This window comes from Primulina tabacum, chromosome 15 (assembly GCF_025594145.1).
Source record: "Primulina tabacum isolate GXHZ01 chromosome 15, ASM2559414v2, whole genome shotgun sequence".
Classification (NCBI taxonomy): domain Eukaryota; kingdom Viridiplantae; phylum Streptophyta; class Magnoliopsida; order Lamiales; family Gesneriaceae; genus Primulina; species Primulina tabacum.
In genome coordinates, this window is record NC_134564.1 from 6,529,027 (window position 1) to 6,535,026 (window position 6,000).

The window sequence follows — 6,000 nt, forward strand, 5'->3', positions numbered from 1 at the left end:
TTAAATACTTCACTCATATCGAGGTGGCCGAGTAGAATGCTTCTCGGATAATTATATAAGAGCTCGGGCATTCCACGTCTCAGGGAAGTCATGTCCCGGGTGATCCAATGGCCCGGCCTATTGACTGACTGCCCACTTTATGATTTCTCTAAGTTGTATTCTCCTCGTCCCGGGCAGTTCTATGACTCGGGGCGTTAATCCATATTGTCTTCCTGGCCCGGGCACCATCCATGGGTATGCTCCATGGCCCGGGAAGTCCCAGGACCTATCCATGATACCCCGGGACATCCCGCGGTATCATCACTCCCTCCTTAATTAGTCGGGCTAGAGTCCACTCGCTGTCCCGATTGGTCTCGTGTTCCCGGTCAGGAAAATCGTCTTGTCGCTTGGTCTTTTTCGAGCCAGTTGCAGTGTGACACGTGGACATTGCTGACGTAAGCCCTAAACTTCAAAATTATCCAAAAAGATTCGTTCCCGAGGATGATCGTTGTGATATTTCGATATCTGTGCACGTCTTTTCAGCTACCTGGTACAACTTCCAATACCCATCCTGACCGTTCATGCATTCAAAGATCAACAGCTGTGATCCACCCCTTCCTCCTATATAGCAAACCACCTATTTTTCAATCGAATTAGCAAATTATTATCCGAAAAGTTTAATGGCAGGTTCAAGTAGTTCGAAGACTCCTGATATGCCGGAGGAGTTCATGCACGCAGCTTTTGAGAAACGAAAAGCTGAAATGGAAGATGAAGTCTTCCAAAAAATCCTTTGCTACTGGGAGAAACTGCAAGGACTACAGTTTCTCTATGAATGTGGAGAAACTACCACTCCTCGACTGGTGGCAAAGCTGGAGAAATATCGGGAGCGCCTGTACGTTGCCGAGACAATGAACCTCTTTGAAGGTGACTATGTCTACCAGCTGATTCTTTACAAGGAGAGGAAGATCTTGACGACCATCACCGACTCTGATAGCTTCCTCAAGACGTCTACTAGGGAAGTAAAAAAATGGATGACCATGTAGATGTTTTTTGTAGAGGAAGAGTATTTTAATGTAATCCGCAAAAATGCTCTTAAATAAATAAAATGCTTATCTAGTTTATCTTTGTTCTTTACTTTGCTACGAGGATTGAATTTTGTCAATTGATGCATATATCATGAATTGAATAACCGACAAAGCCGACTGACTTCAGTCGAAGATAAATAACGAATAAACGACAAACCGAAATACTGGGACCTCTTATATCCCAGGCTTAGAATAACGTGCCGGGGCTTTATATCTCCCGGGCTCATATCGCCCGGGCTTAGATTAAGGTGCCGGGGCTTTATACTCCCGGGCTCAGAATAAGATGCCGGGGCCTCATATCGCCCGGGCTTAGATTTTTCGTCGGTTAGGGTTCTCGGGTAGTCCACGGGGTGTCATTATGACACATGCTTTTAGCATTTATACCGCCGAAAATCGTTTCATATTCCGAGAATCCGATAAGTCTGATACATTGATATTCGTGCACGTCCTTTCGTCTGTTCAGCTCAACTTCCAAAATTAATCCTGAACGTTCATGTGTTCATAGATCAACGGCTGTGATTAGCTCCTCCCTCCTGAATAAATGAGAAGGCGTTTCGATTGGTTTGAGGCCTTCCGACTTCCTCGATATTAAATGTCACTCGTCTATAAATAAGACGATAGAAATGAAATGTGAGTATCAGTTCAATATGTCGAGTTCAAGTGATTCCGATGCTTGCAGTAGTACGCACGTTCAAGTAACAAGTGAGATACGTCCTCATCTGGAGGATCTGAAGAGGACTATTGAAGAGTACATATGGGTAAAGGTCATGTCTACCTGGTATAAGATTCAAGATCTTAACAACATGCACCAAAATGGCTTGGCTCTTACTCGTGCACAAAGATCAGTAGCGAGGAAGTATAAGCGAGAGTTTGAAGTAGATCAAGTTGCAGATCTTGCTACCGATCAAGTTCTGTTGCATGCGATGCTATGGAAAGAATGGCATCAGCTGAAGAAGATCTTAACTGCTGAGTCCTTCACCAATCTTCGCATTCATGAATTGACTGATTGGATAACTATGTGGCAAGACTCTGTAGCTTCGATAATGGATGACATAACATGGCATCGAATATTTTCTTAATAAAATTTCAATTATCGTACTTTGTTTCTTTAATCTTCTGCAAATGAATCAATGCAAACTGGATAATATATAACCGACAAGTGAAATTGAGATGTCAGGACCTAATGTCTCCTGAGCTTAAAATAAAGTGTCGGGGACTCGTATCTCCCGGGCTCAAAATAAGATATCGGGTTCTCACACCACCCGGGCTCATAGATAAGATGTCTGGCTCTCGCGTAACCCGGACTTATAGATAAGATGCCGGGCTCTCTCACCACCCGGGCTTATAGACAAGATGTCGGGCTCTCTCCCACCCGGGCTTATAGATAAGATGTCGGGCTCTCTCCCACCCAGGGCTTATAGTATTTTGTCGTTTAGTTTCCTCGGGCAGTTAATGTGATGTAATAATGACGCGTCCCCTACTGAAAAGTTGTCAGAATCTGTACATATTCCGAGAAGATAAATGATCATGACGCCTCGATTTATGCGCCTGTCTTTCAAATATCCCGTCTGATCATGCCGCTCAATTTTCGAGGCTGATCTGGTCTGTTCGATTCGTTTTAGATCAACGGTGAGGATCATTCTCCTCCTCCTATATATAATAGCACAAGAGTTTTTCAAAAATCACATTCGAAATCAAAAAGGCGGCCAAACTCTTGCAATTTTTCCTCTCGAGCTTTCCGTCGCACCAGCTTACTCCGGCGATCTTTGCTACCAGTCCTCTTCCACCGTCTTTACTTCGTAAGTACTTCTCCCTTCCATTTTTATCCTCGAGTCATGTCGAATTCCACTTCCTCTACCTCTGGTAGGATTGCTAGGGTTCGGTCAGAGCCTAACTCCCCGACTCCCTCTGAGACCTCAGTTCATATCCCCATAGCCATTCCCCTTCCATCTTTCCGATCTATCACGAAAAAACCAGAAGCCACGACTTCATCCCGAGTTATTGGTATCTCGGGCAAGGGGAAAGACAAGATTGTAGGGCCCTTGTGGTTCTCATCAGTGACGTCTACCCTTCGCCAGGGTAATCTAGAAGAAATTAGGTCTTTAGGCTCTTTCCCCTCAATCTATAAAATCAAAATCCCCGGGCCTAACGATCACCCGGACACTCCACCCCCTGGTTTTCAAACATTTTTCTTAGAACAACTCAAGAGTGGTCTTCGATTCCCCATCCATCATTTTTTTGAAGGGGTTGCCCGGTTTTTTGGGCTCCCGATTAATCATCTTCACCCTAACGCCTTTAGGATTATGGCGGCCACTTTTATTCAATTTCGTATGAAAAACATCCCCGTCAACTCTTCTATTTTCCATTATTTCTACTCCTGCCGATTTAACGACGGGGTCTTTTCTTTTATGGCCCGGATGGACTACCGATTCCTAACCGACATCCCTTCATCACTGAAGGGGTGGAAAACAAAATTTTTCTTTGTGCACATCCCAACCCCCTTGACCTGTGCATTAGGCTTTTTGCATTCGATGCCAGACCAACCGGAACTTCCCTGGGACTTTAAGCTTCTCCCCCCCTTCACTTATGCTCGGGACGCCTTAGAAGGCCAGTCCTTCTTATCTTCAGTGTTGATCGGGGGGGCAATTTGGTTCATTACGGGATAGGACCCCCGGCCTGAAGATCCCGTGGATCAGGCCATAGATGCATTTGGTCAGGCTGAGTCACAGTCCGGTAAATTATTTCCCTTCTCATTCTAGAACTTCTCCCTTCCATCTTATGTCTGACTCTTTTTTTTTTTTTAATGCAGCTGAAGAAGAGATGATTAGGTCGAGTCTTTGAGAGGCAGCTGCCAAGAAAAAGGCCGATCAGAAGAAAGCCCGGGCAGAGGAGAGGGCTCGGGAAGTGCAAGAGGCAGAAGAACGCCGAGCTCGGGCGGAGGCAGAAGACCGGGCAACCCAAGAAGAAGAGCAAAGGGCCCGCTCAGAGTTGGAGGCCCGAGAGAAGACCCCTCCAATCAATGAAGAAGACCCGGCTCCTCTCAATATCCGTAAGAGAAAAGCGGTGACTGGAGCCGGTTGAGGTAGTTACTGTGGAGGAGGAACTAGAGGTACCTGCCCAACAGCATAGTCTTCACGGCCCTCTGCTGGCCCCATTCATCTCGGTGGAGTTCCCTCAGTACTTGCCGAACTTTTTTGGTGATGAGGTGAGCACGGATCTGACCAAGCTGGTGCGAGGTTTTCTTCGTCCCGTGGAGGTGGATCACCTTAAGGGTCTCCACCCTAATCAGAAGTTGTATGAAGGGGTTTCCCGGTCCTTCTCTATAAGTCCCGTTTTTGCTTTGCTATCTCCTCTTGTTATTATTACCAATCTGACCTTTCTTTTCACTTGCAGGGTTTGCAAATGCTGATATCTACCTATGAGCAAGTAGCCAGTGCAGATAAGAATGCCAACACTCAAGCTACTGCTGCTCAGGAGATGCATAATAAGCTCCGGGAAGAGATGGGCCGGATGGTAGACATCCATGCGCATGTCTTGGCCCGGGAGAAGGCCAGCTGGAAACAGCAGATAGACCTGGCTCGAGCAGAACTAGCCGAGGCCCGGGCAGAGGCACGGACGGCCAGGGAAGAAGCAGAATCCTCTCGTGCCCGGGCTGATGAGGCGACTGCTGCCTTGGAACAGGCAAAGATTTCCCGGGAGGAGGATATGGCGAGATTTCTGAAGTCCCGGGAATTCAAAAAGATGATGGCTGATAAGGCCTTCCCCTATTTTGACCTAGGCTTCAGCAAATGCCTCGAGCAAATCCAAGAGGCAGGCCTAGTACCCTCTAGCCGGGAAGATTTTCCAGAACTGGAAAAAGCCGCAGCCTCTCTCCCAGAGGATGAAGAAGAAGAGGGGAATGAAGATCCCAAAGTAGACTAGGACTGTTTCGTTGCTCGTTTTTATCCCGGGCTTCCGGGCACTATGTATTATTTTCTGTATTAATGAAACTCTTTTTTCTGGTATTTTGACAACTGCTTTAGAATATTTACCAAGTGTCATAAAACTCTGCTTCGAATACCATTATATTTTAATCAGATCCCATCGAGCATTTTTAAGTCGGGGGCATGATCCCTTAAACAACCGATCTTGATGGAATAATTAGGATGAAAGTCCCTTAACGTAGGAGATAACTAGGGTGAGTGTCCCAGGTCCCTAGACTTTGAGGTAACCGGGGTGCGGATCCCCGGGCCAGGGTACGGATCCCTAGGCTTGGTAGATAATCGGGGTGCTGATCCCCGGACCAGGGTACGGGTCCCTGGACTTTGTAGATAACCGGGGTACGGGTCCCCGGGCCAGGGTATGGGTCCCTAGACTTTGTAGATAACTGGGGTGCGGGTCCCCGGGCCAAGGTATGGGTCCCTGGGCTTGGTAGATAACCGGGGTGCGGATCCCCGGGCCAGGGTACGGATCCTTGGGCTTGGTAGATAACCGGGGTGCGGGTCCCCGGGCCAGGATACGGGTCCATGGACTTTGTAGATAACGGGGGTGCGGGTCCCCGGGCCAGGGTATGGGTCCCTGGGCTTTGTAGATAACCGGGGTGCGGGTCCCCGGCCAGGGTACGGGTCCCTGGGCTTGGTAGATAACCGGGGTGTGGGTCCCCGGGCCAGGGTACGGGTCCCTGGACTTTGTAGATAACCGGGGTGCGGGTTCTCGGGCCAGGGTATGGGTCCCTGGGCTTGGTAGATAACCGGGGTGCGGGTCCTCGGGCCAGGGTACGGGTCCTCGGGCCAGGGTACGGGTCCCTGGGCTTGGTAGTTAACCGGAGTGTGGGTCCCCGGGCCAGGGTACGGATCCCTGGACTTAGTAGACATTTTCTTGAGCAATTTATTTATTTGATGTAGAAACAGTAGACACACGTGCTTTTAAACATAATATTTCTTCAAAAAAAAGCTTT